Here is an 11,951-nt window from a genome sequence, read left to right on the forward strand (position 1 = left end):
CAGAGAGACACACAGACACGGGAACTGACACTCGCGGGGAGCACACGGGGCCGGCGGGCCACGGCAGGCGCTCACCTGGCAGCTGCAGCGGCGGCGCCCGCGGCCGGGCCGCTCTTGCGCGCTCCGGGCCTCCCTCCTGGCGGCCGGCCTGCGGGCCGGCGCAGGCCCCGCTGAGGCGACGCCGGCGACGCCGGAGCCGCAGACTGCTGAGCGGCGGGGACGCAGCTGCACCAACCGACTCCCGGCCACTCGGCTGGGCTCGGCCGTGCTCGGAGACACTCGGCTCCGTTCGGCCCCTGCTCGTCTCGGCTGGGGGCGTGGTCCGAGGCCCCGCCCCTGGCGCCCTTGGCTCCTGGTGGGCGGGCCTTTCTTGGGGCGCTAGCCCCCTGACGTGGTGTTGAGCGGACCTTGTCCTGGGCGCATGCGCGGGCTTCGGTCCGCTCTTCCCGGGCAGGCAACCTGCAGCGGGTGGGTGAGAAGGGGGCATGGGCGGATGCCGCGGCCCCAGAGGTTCCCGGCTTTTGTACTCCATATCCTGGTCTTTCCAGAGGAACAGCGAAGAAAGGCCAGGCCAGGTTACACTTTCAAAAGGATGTGGGCAGGGCAAGGGTTAGAGGCCGACCCGGACCCCTCCCCCAGTCCAGCGTTTCCCAACGTGCGTCACCTTGGGAGTCGGCCTTTCTTTTATCCCATCAACTAGCACGTCACTGCAGTTTTGAAACTCTCCAGTTTCCTAAACAGATCAGCAACTTCTGATAACTGCTTTCCTTAACATTCAATCTTAAGGCACTTGAGAACTTTAAAGCATCAATTAGCCCCTTCAGGTGCGATGACCCCCGTCCTTTATTCACAGCTTCTATTGTGTAACCTCTACCCTGGGGTGGGAGTGGGCCCTTTTCCGAGGTTTTGTCACAAGCTCCAGGCCCCATCTTTTGTCACAGAGCCCAAGTCTATAGCAAGTGTGCTCCGAAAGTGGCCCCCACCTGTAGAATCTAGTGATTAATCTAGTGATTAATAAAGAGCTCTGCAGTCTGATGGAACCAGAGCTGGAATCCTGAACCTACTTGACATGAGCAGATTAGCAGCTGTCTGGGCAGACATTCGGCTGGACGTGAAGAGAGAGTAAGCACAAGACTCCAAGCAGAGAAAACAGCATGCACTTCATACCAGTTTGGGGAGGTGCGTGACGGTCATGTTTATTAACGAGGCACATTTTTCTTTAAAAAGATTTAAGCAAATTCCAGGTGGTCCCTATAATGTCACCTGTACTCACTTATATTCTGATGAATTTTCTCAAGCTGGGGAAAAAACTGTCAGATGTATAATTGATGCAACAGAGTTACAACCTGAGTTCAATTTTATTGGAATGAGCTACACCTGTGACTGTTTGATGTCAGGGTCCAGAGGCAAAGCATGTATCAGTTCAGAGTTTGCTGGCTGCAAGGTCCAGTTACCCATCAGGCCAGTTAAAGGAAAATAAAAGGAGAAATCAAAGTGTTTCGGGGGGAGAAGGAGAAGGTCCTCTCAGGTCAAGGGCAAGAACCCAGCTGGACTTCTGGATGAATTGGAAGCAAAGCAAGTTTTACCAGAAGGAACCTCTCTCTCTGCAAACTTGTTTTCTGTTTCCAGATAATAAAATGAGGCGTATGTCTGCCAGCCACTCCCAAGTCCTGTCCTGTGACAATTCCAAATTCCCCAGAGACTAAAAAATTCCTAATCATTTGAATTTCCAAATCCCAGAGAAAAGGCTCTCATTGGCCCAGCTTGAGTCGGGTTCCCCTTCCTCCAGAACAATGACGACCACCATACAAGTGATGTAGTTCACCAGGAACCCACCTCTGTGGATCATGACCACACACACAAAAAAGGGATTGTTTTGAGTAGAGGAGATATTTTAATAGATGTCCCTCAAAGAACCATTGATGTCACTTTATGAGCAAACATCTGGGAGACATTTGACTGTGACATAAGAGATGATTATTGAGTTTCTGATTTCTGCATAGTAGGGAGGTCTCTTTTTTTTTATTTATCTTTAGAGAGGAAGGGAAGGAGAGAAGGAGAGAAATACAATGTATGCTTCCCCTCATGTGTCCCCTGCTGGGAACTGGCCTGCAACCCAGGCATGTGCCCTGACTGGGAAGCGAACCGCGATCCTTTGGTTTGCAGGCCCGAGCTCAATTCACTGAGCTACAGAAGCCAAGGCAGGAGGCCTCTTTTTAGGTAGTAATCAAAACGAGAAGCTTTTTATCCCCCCAGCAAAACGTGGACAAGCACTGGGGTGGTCTTCAGAAGCCATCTGTAGTGGGTGTTCTGATGGCCTCATGTGGTAATTGACATTAATGCTAGGCCACCAAAGATTCTGAGTTTGCTTCCCAGGCCCATGATAGGATTGTACTTCACACCTTGGTGTCAGGAGTGGCCCTGTCACTTGCTTTTATTGTGGTCAATAAAGTAGGAGTAAAAGTATGTCACTCCCGGGTCCAAATTTTAAGAGCTAGTGGGCAATTTTTAATTTCTTCATTCCCTCAGTAACAACAATAGACAATGCTTGAGACAGTAATAGTTCCATCAGTCTGGGTCCTGGAGTGAGAAATCATGGAATAACGCCCCTAGGTGACTCACAGTGGACATGTTGTATAAGCAAGAAATAAACCTTTGCCATTATGGAACAAGATTGGTGCTTGCTTGTTACCACAGCAAAACCCAGCCTATCCTGACAGGTGCATCTTCTTAACTTCCAGTCTCTCTCACTCCCCACTGTACAGCGTTGAGTCAATTTGAGTGGGATGGACCCCCATCTTCCAAATGTGGGTGTGGACTGTGGTCTAAGCCAGTTGAAGTAATCTCATGCACCTTGTATTGATTGCTTCAGGGGTAGCCCTGTTACCCTGGCCTACATCTATCAGTACCCAATATTCACCTCATCACAATAATTGCATAAGACCCTCGCTGTCTCCCTGCATTTCAGTAAGGAACCTTTTACCACTGGCAGCTATTTTGTAACTAGGAGGAGAACCAGCCTAAAGATGAAGCCAAAACACAGACTAAGGAAAGACAGAAAGAACTGAACAGAAACAGAGTTGGAGTTTCCGATCAAGGCCTACCTGAATCCTTCTACCAAATAAAGTTAAGCTAAGTCAATCAATTCCCTTTGTTGTTGACTCTCATTTGCGCTGCAGTCTGTATTATACTTGAAACCCAAAGTGTGCCGACTGTGACTGTTCACTGCATGGCTCTGAGTTGTAACCAGTGCTATAAACTCATGGGTGGAAAGAGTCTGAGCTCTGAACAATGGCAGGAAGAGAAGCTGAAAATGCTACTTGATGTACATGCCAGTTCCTTTTCACAAAAGAGTATATCACAATGCAGGCAGAGCACAGGGAAGGACCAGGATGAGGTCAGAGCTCTGATGTCAGAGCGTGTCTTCTGCCAGCCCCCACAGCTGGGGTTCTGCTACCTCCACAGGCAGCCCAGCCAGCCCCGCCCAGGACCTGAGCCAGGCATGATGGGCAGGAGCCCCGGTCCTATCACAGGTTGGGACCTGGAGTCACATGTTTTTTTTCTGAACATGCAGTTTCAATCTGCGTATCAGCTAGCTATTGGATGATGTCACATAGCTGCAGATGTGAAGGCAGCTTCATTTAGATACGGTTCTTAATGTTAATATCCTCAGATTGTTTAATAAATATATACCCAGATGTTAAAAACATATCTATGTGCAGTTTCTGCTGGAGCAGAGATGAGCTTGCATATCCAGGAAGTCTCCAAGTTCAAGGCACTGTCTGTCCCTACCCACCACTCTCCAAAACATATGTACTGTGCCCCTACCATGTACCTGGGCCTCTGTTAGGTTCTGGATATGCAACAGTGAATTAAAACATAGACCTTCACGGAGCTTACAGTTGAGTAAGTAAGCAGACATTGGTCAAGCAATCAACAACATAAATCTTCCATGGTGTCTGGTACCAGGAGGTACTGAAACAGGAGGCTTTGGCTTGGGTATGTTTAGGGAAACATTAGGTATGAGATCTACAGGGAAAACATCAGGGTTAAATTAGATGCATTAGTCTGCTTGGCTGCCATAACAAAATAGCATCCACCAGGTGGCTTAAACAACAGGAATTAATTTTCAAACCGTTTTTGAGGCTGCACATCCAAGATCAAGGTTCCAGCCACTTTGGTTTCTGGTAAGGCCACCTTCTTGCTATGTCCTCATATGGCCTTTCCTTGATAGGTGTGTGGGGGGAGACAGGGAGAGTGAGCTCCCTGGTACCTCTTTTTAGAAAAACACTAATCATACTGGAACAGGGCCCCACTCTTATCACTTCATTTAACCTTAATTACTTGCTCCAGAATAGCCCCACAGTGGGTTGGGGCTTCAACATATGAAGTCCTTGGAGACACGTACATTTAGTCCATAACACTAGACACACAGTAAAAAGGAGGGTGCTCCCTGTACAAGGGGTAACACATGCCTAGGCCCTGTGGCCTATTCACAGACTCAAGAGGCTCGGCTAATAAAGAATACAATGATAAATACAAAGAAAACCACATCTTAGATACAATATAATCAAACTACTAAAAGCCAGAGATTTAAAACAGCAGGCAGAACTAAAAACAAAACATATTTCAGAGGAACAACAATTAGAATACCAGCCTGCTTCTCATGAGAAAGAAGACAGAAGACTAAAATGGTATCTTTAAAGTCTACAGGGAGATGAAAACTGCCAAATAAGAAATCCTGTACTCAGTGGAAATAGCCTTTGCAAACTGAGGTGAAATAAAGACATTTTCAGCCCAGGAAATAAAAATTGGAGAATTCAATTCCAGAAAGCCTGCACTACAAGTTTTTCAAGCTCAAGAAAAACAATTCCAGATGGACATACAGAACTATAGGACAAAATGACAATCACCGGAAAAGTGTATACGTGGATAAATAGGAGAACTGCTTTGAAATAAGTTGCTATGTAAAGCAACAACAACAATGTATCATGAGATTTGTGAAGTGTAAAAGTAAATCACGTGACAGAAAGCACAGAGGGGGTAGGAGCAGTAAAGGGAATTACGCTATTTTGAGGCTCTCATGATATTCAGGAAACTGAAATTGCTAATTCAAGTCATGCTGTAATAGAGTAAGGACGTCTCTCATAGCCTCTACAGCAAGCATTTATCTAAAATTCCAATATAAATCATTTATCTAAAATTCAAATGGGAGAAAAATTGAAAGCAGGGTTTTGAACAGATACTTATTCACTCATGTTCACAGCAGCATTATTCACAATAACCAAAAGGTAGAAGGAGCCCAAATGCCCATCAATAGGTGAATGGAAAAACAAAATGTAACATATCCATACAGCAGAATATTATTCAGCCTTAAAGTAAGAAAGTGCTGATGCATGCTACCACACAGAGGAACCTTGAACACATAACTTAAGTGAAACAAGCCAGTCACGAAATACAAATATTCCATGGCTCCATTAATATGAAGTACAGGCAACCTCAGAGATATGATGGGTTCAATTCCAGGCCACTGCAATAAAGTGAATATAGCACTGAAGTTTTGGGTTTCCCAGTGCATGTAAAGGTTATGTTTCTACTAAACTGTAATCTATGAAGTGTGCAATAGGATTACTTCTTTAAAAAAGTAAGGTATATATCTTAATTTTAAAATACTGTATTGTTTAAAAATGCTCATCATCATCTGAGACTTCAGTGAGTCATAATCTTTTTGCTGGTGGAGGGTCTTACCTTTCATTTGTAAAAGAAATGCAGTATCTGCAAAGCACAATAAAGCATGGTGAGCTAAAGCAAGGTATACCTCTAATAAAGCAGTCAAGTTCATGGAGACAGAAAATAAAACGGTGCTTTCCAAGAAGGAAGGGGAGGGGAGAATTGGGAGTTACTGTTTAATGGAGATAGAATGTCAGTGTTGCAAGATGAAAACTATTCTGGAGATCGATGCACTTAAATAGGAATTACCAGAAGATACTGTATAGTGCACTTTAGTGATACATTTGAAAATGGCTACAGCCCTGGCCAGGGGTCTCAGTTGGATGGAGCACCATCTCATACACATAAAGGCCGTGGATTCCATCCCCAGTTGGGTTCCATACAGGAGGCAACTAGTGGACGTTTCTCTCTCACATCTATGTCTCTCTCTCTCTCTCTCCCTTCCTCTCTAACATCAATAAACATATCCTCAGGTGAGGAATTAAAACAAAGTTAATTGCTATAGTGGTACATTTTATTATGTGTATTTTACAACCGTTTTTTTAAAAAAATATCAAGTGGATAAAACAAAGTGAAGTAACAAAATACCCCAAAGAAGGGAGAAAAAGAGAAATACAGGAACAAAAGCCAGGTAGGACAAACAGAAGACAAGATTACAGAAGTAAATGACTTGGTGCCATACCTGTAATTACGTTAAGTGTAAGTGGACTAAATATTTTAATAAAAAGAAAAAGTTCTACAGGCTGAATTAAACAAAAAGACCCAACTGTACAATGTTTATATGAGACACACTTTAAGGACATATAGGTTAAAAGATTTAAGAAAATGGAAAGAATGAGGGGAAAGGCGGGTAGAGGTGGAAGAGAGGGTATGGGGGGGTAAATGATGATTAAAAATATATAAGTAAATACTGTACAGTCACTAAAAAAGAGATAAAAGAATGGAAATTTAGCTAATATTTAAATGAGAAATGATACCTACCTTATACAAATTCTTTTTAAAAAAGATTTTATTCATTTATCTTTAGAGAGGAAGGGAAGGAGAGAGGAAGAGAAATGTCAATGTATGGTTGCCTCTCGTGTGTCCCCCCACTGGGAATTGGCCTGCAACCCAGGCACATGACCTGACTGGAATCGAACCACGATGCCTTAGTTTGCAGGCCTGAGCTCAATCCACTGAGCTACACCAGCCAGGGCTATACAAATTCTTTAAGATCATAGGGGGAACACTTCCCCAGTTGTAAGGTCAGCATAATCCTACTATCAAAGCCTGACAAGAGCATGAGAAGAGTAAATATCACAGGCCACTCTCTCTCTCGTGACTGTAAATACAACCCTGAACAAAATGCTAGCAAATCAAATCCAGCAATAAATAAAAAGGGTAATAAATCATAACCAAATGCAGTTTGTCCCAGAAATGCAAAATGACTTAACATTTTATTTTTTTAGGATATTATTTGTTTATTTTTAGAGAGAGGGGAAGGGAGGGAGAAAGAGAGGGAGAGAAACAAAGAGCCTATCGCTTTTCCCCTGCTGTGGACCTGACCTGCAACCCAGGCACATGCCCGGACTAGGAAGCGAACCAGCGATGCTTTGGTTCACAGGACAGCACCCAATCTACTGGGCTACACCACCCAGGGCTGGTTTAACATTCTAAAATCAACCAAAATCTGAACAGATGATGAAAATGCATTTGCTAAAATACAATACCTATTCGCAGTAAAAACTCTTAGCAACCTAGGGATGGAACTTCCTCAATCGGGTCCAGGGTATATAGGGGAAGACCCCTGGAGCTAACATCATCCTCAATGGCAAAATATTGAACATTTTCTGCCCTAAGTTCAGGAACAGAGCGAGTGTCAGCTGTCACCACCTCTAGTCAACATTTTACTGCCTGTTCTAGCCAGGACTGCAAGGCAAGAAAAAAAAAAAAGTGATAAAGATAGGGACGAAAAAAAAAAACACCTCTCTTTATTCAAAGATAACATGATTGTATAGATAGACAATCCTAAGGAATCTTAAACTTTTAGGACAAATAAATGATTGTCTTAGTCTGGTTGCTCTCATGAAATACCACAGACTGGGTCTAATCGACAATAGAAATGTATTTCTCACACTTCTGGAGGCTGGAAGTCTGAGATCCAGGGCGCCCGCGTGGTCAGGGTCTGAGGAAGGCCCTTTTCCGGGTTGCAAAAGCAACACTATACCAAAATCAACTTGATTTCAGCCAATGTCAGAAAAGCTTTTTAAAGAATAGTCAAAATCGTTTTGAAATAACAAAAGAAGGTACCTAAAAATGAATGTAACAAAATTCACGTAAGACCTCTGTAGAGGAAACCATAAACATTTTAATTGATATCAAAGAATGAATGATGGAGACACCGAGTTCATAAAGATTGAAGAGTCACTACTGTAAAGCTAGTATTCTCTCCAGTTGCTATAGAGTCAAAGCAATCCCAACTGATTTCTCATAGGGAACCTGATGAGATGATTCTAATGTAAAATTTATATGAAACTACAGAAGGCCAAGAACAGCCAAGGTACTCTGGAAGAAGTACGAGATGGGAGACGTTGCTCGAGCAGCTAATAAGACTTGTACTAAAGCTCTAAAAATCAAGACAGTCTGATACTAGCACAAGAGCAGACAAAATCCAACAGGCAGAAAGGAGCTCCAAGACAGATTAATAATAAAGAAAGCATTACAGGACACTGTTGGAAAATGGTCTTTTGAATAAATGGTATTGAGTTGATTGACTATCCATATGGGGAAAATAACACTGGAACTCTTTCACACCAGACTCAAAAACCAATCTCTGATGGATTATGAACCTAAATATGAAAAGGAAAATAATAAATGTGGGCTGACACACAAAAGATAATAAATATTTCTTGAATGAATGGGTGTATAGATGGGATGTGCTGTTCCAATTCAACTTCATTTGTTGTACAAAGAACAAAACCAATTTCCGTTGGATTATGGACTTACATGTGAAAGTCAAAACAATAACACTTTAGGAGATAACGTGCAGTATCTTCATGACCTCAGGTAGAAAACGTTTCCTTAAACAAGACAGAAAATGCACTAACCACAAAGGAAAGATTGATAAATTGGACTTCAAGAAACATCATTCACAGAGTGAAGAGGCGAGCCTCATATGAGGAAGATTCACAATACACATAACTGACAAACAGTTTACATCCAGAATATACTACTACTACTACTACTAATAATAATAATAATGGAAAGACAGACCAATAGAAAAATGGGCAAGAACAGGCTCTTTACTTCCCACAGAGAAAATCCAAATGGCCAATAAATATATGAAATGTGCTGAGCCTCGCTAGTAATCAAGGAAATGAACCAGAGTGAGCAACTACTACAGACCCACGAGACAGCTGAAAGTGCAAAGTCTGGCAGTCCCAACTGCTGGAGGGAACAGTTGGTGAAAGTACAGGGTAGCTCTTACCCACTGGCAGGGGGTGTGCTTCTGTAATCACTTCAGAAAGCCATTGGCATTATTTTCTTTAAGTTAAGCATAGGCATACCTATAACCCAGGAATTCTGCTCCAAAGTATATACCTAAGAGAAATACATGCCCAGGTAGAGCAGTAGAGGTCTATAAGAATGTTCATGGCACCGTTATTCATAATAGCTCCAAGCTGGAAAGCACCCAGATGTCGGTCATTAGCAGAAGAGATAAATTGCGGTATATTCACTCAACAGACTGCTGCACAGCACTGAGTGCAAATGGACTACAGTTTCATGCAATGCTTGTCGATAATGTGAAGTGAAAAAAAAAGCCCGACACAAAAGAACCCACATTCAATGATGCCTTTATATAAAACTCATAACCAAGCAAAAGTAAGCAGGCCCCTGCTCCCACAATCTTCCACCACTCCTGCACTTCCGAGCTACGTGAAGAGTAGCAATAAAAGACTGCAATCATAGTCTGTAGCATGAAAGTTTCCTGTCTGGACAGTTATGTCTACTTTGTAGCTTCTCACTGCTGTGTAGAAACAAGCTGTAAAATAAGCAGATGGTTCTCAGTGAAAGGAGGTCTGCACAGGGCACGTTGTCCGATCACCTCGTCCTCGCCTCCTGCCACAGGCAATGCCATCATCAGTAACTTCCTGCTGGTCACCTTAGGTAGCCAACCAAACTTTCTTCAACACGTATTTCAAGGAGATGGCTGAACGATGCACCCTGGGCAGGCTTCACTTTACTGAAAACTGCCTGCTGATTTACAGAAGGGCTGAGCAAGGGTTTCCACTGTGGCCAGCTGGGCACCAGAGTTCCCCGTCTCTTCACTGGAGCTTCTGACCCGCGACAAGACAGAGGGCAAGGACTTGGGCCCCGGGCCCCCTCCTTCAATTGGGGGTCCACTTCAATTGGACCCCAAATTGTTTTTGACAAACAATTGTTTCTGACCAATCAATTGTTTCTGACAAATAATTCTTCAAGCTGCAGCACCTGGCTGGGGCCATTCTGTAAGTACTTAACACATGAAATTTCTTCTTTTTTTTTTTAACTTGGTTTTTAATCCTATTTTGAGGGGAACGAGTGCAGGTTAGAGACAGGAGCTCTGTTGCCTGTCTTTCCCAGGCACTCCCTGGCCGCCTTCGAAGGTCCCACCTCCACAAGGGAGCTGGGTCCCCACACTCAGGCTCAGCGGGTGCTTTAAGCGGCAAGGAATGCAGTGACTCAGCTGGCCACTCAGGAACACCTCGCTGAGCACGGCAGAGGGGAAGGAAGTCATTACACAGACAGCTGGGCTGTAAAAAACAAAAATACTCCACACACCACGCTCCACAAAGCAGGGTGGCTGGGTGCCCCATGACTCAACGGGACGCTTCTGCCATGTGGCACTCACCCCTCACGGGGCACTCACCCCTCACGCACTGCTGGCCACTCCTCTGAGCAGCTTGGAGAGCTGACTGGGTGGGACCCCGGGAAAGTCCGAGACTGTCTCTACTTTTCCTAACACTTCCCTCAGCATCTCCCTTCATTCTCCTTGCTCCTTCCTCTTTAACTCCCTTGCCCTTACAACAGCAAACAAACACACAAACAAAAAAGGCTGGAATTTAGCATTTCACACCTGCTGGACACTTGGTGGGGACACCATGAGGTCAAAACACGGGTAACCTAGTGAATCAGGCAGATACCAGCAACAAGTCATATCACTGGTGTGGGGTCCAGAGTCCTGGAGAGGGAGACCCAGAGGAAGACAGACAGACAGCAGCAAGGGATGGAAATTTCAAGGAAGAGGCAAGACCATCAAAGGTGAAGACCTTCACTCCCTAATCTTGACTGGAGACCTACTCTGTACCAGATGCCATTCTTGGGGTAGATCAGTGAAGACAGACCGGATGTCTTGCCCTTGGGGGCTACATTCTCGTGGGGGGAGACAGACCAACACCAAACACCATATGTAAGTAAGTTGGATAGCCTATGGAAAGGTGATTGGGGCTTCTAGAAAGGATTAGCGCTGGGAAGCTGGATGGGAGGGGTCAGGGTAGACAGGTGACATCTGAGTCATCTGGAGGTGGTGAGGGAGTGAGCCATGTGGGTGTCTGGGGAAAGAGCATTTGGGGGCAGAGGAAACCGCCAGGACAAAGGGGACAGTGTCCCTGGCAAGCCTGAGGACCAACCAGGGGTGAATGTGGCAGCTGCAGTGAGTGAGGGAGACCTGCGTGGGAGGCCAGAGAAGAGGGAGGTGTCAGACAGGGCGCCGGTGAGGGTTTGCACAGAGATCACACCAGACTTGACTTTGGTTTTAACAGCATCCCACTGCCAGATGGCTCTGTCTTCTGAGACTGAGATGCAAGAGGAAAACGAAATGAAGCTATGGGATGGTGGTGATGGTTTCATGGGTATCTTCACCTGTCAGAACTCAAAGGTACACTTTAAACACATGCGGTTTACTGTATGCCAGTCCGGACTGCAATAAAACTGGAAAAATACTGCGCTTTAAATCTTTTACTGTTTTCCCCACTTAACACTGGAAGTTCCATCCAGGCTGCTGTGTGTACAGCTACTTCATGGCCTCTCACTGCTGTGCAGAAAGAAGTCTTGCCACAGATGTAGAATGTTAGGAAGTCATTAAGAGGGATGCTGGGAAGAGCTGGAATCGCACACAGCATTGGCGGACGAGGGTCTGGCAGCGTTAGGACAGTCACAGGGCAGGACTTTCGGAAGAATGATTTCAGTAGGAGGTGAGATAA

At 44.8% G+C, this 11,951-nt stretch overlaps 1 protein-coding gene across 2 annotated transcripts in view; it reads right to left on the bottom strand.

Annotated features, from left to right (window-relative positions):
* ZHX3 (zinc fingers and homeoboxes 3) overlaps positions 1–389 on the bottom strand; it is a 97,109-nt gene extending 96,720 nt beyond the window's left edge. For both annotated transcript variants that reach the window (XM_037164510.2, XM_037164505.2), the window contains exon 1: positions 76–389. The gene's annotated coding sequence lies outside the window, so the exon portion shown is untranslated. The remainder of the gene's footprint in view (positions 1–75) is intronic.
* Between the last annotated feature and the right edge of the window lie 11,562 nt (positions 390–11,951).

Source organism: Artibeus jamaicensis, unplaced genomic scaffold (assembly GCF_021234435.1).
Source record: "Artibeus jamaicensis isolate MK-2021 breed Jamaican fruit bat unplaced genomic scaffold, CSHL_Jam_final contig_685, whole genome shotgun sequence".
Classification (NCBI taxonomy): domain Eukaryota; kingdom Metazoa; phylum Chordata; class Mammalia; order Chiroptera; family Phyllostomidae; genus Artibeus; species Artibeus jamaicensis.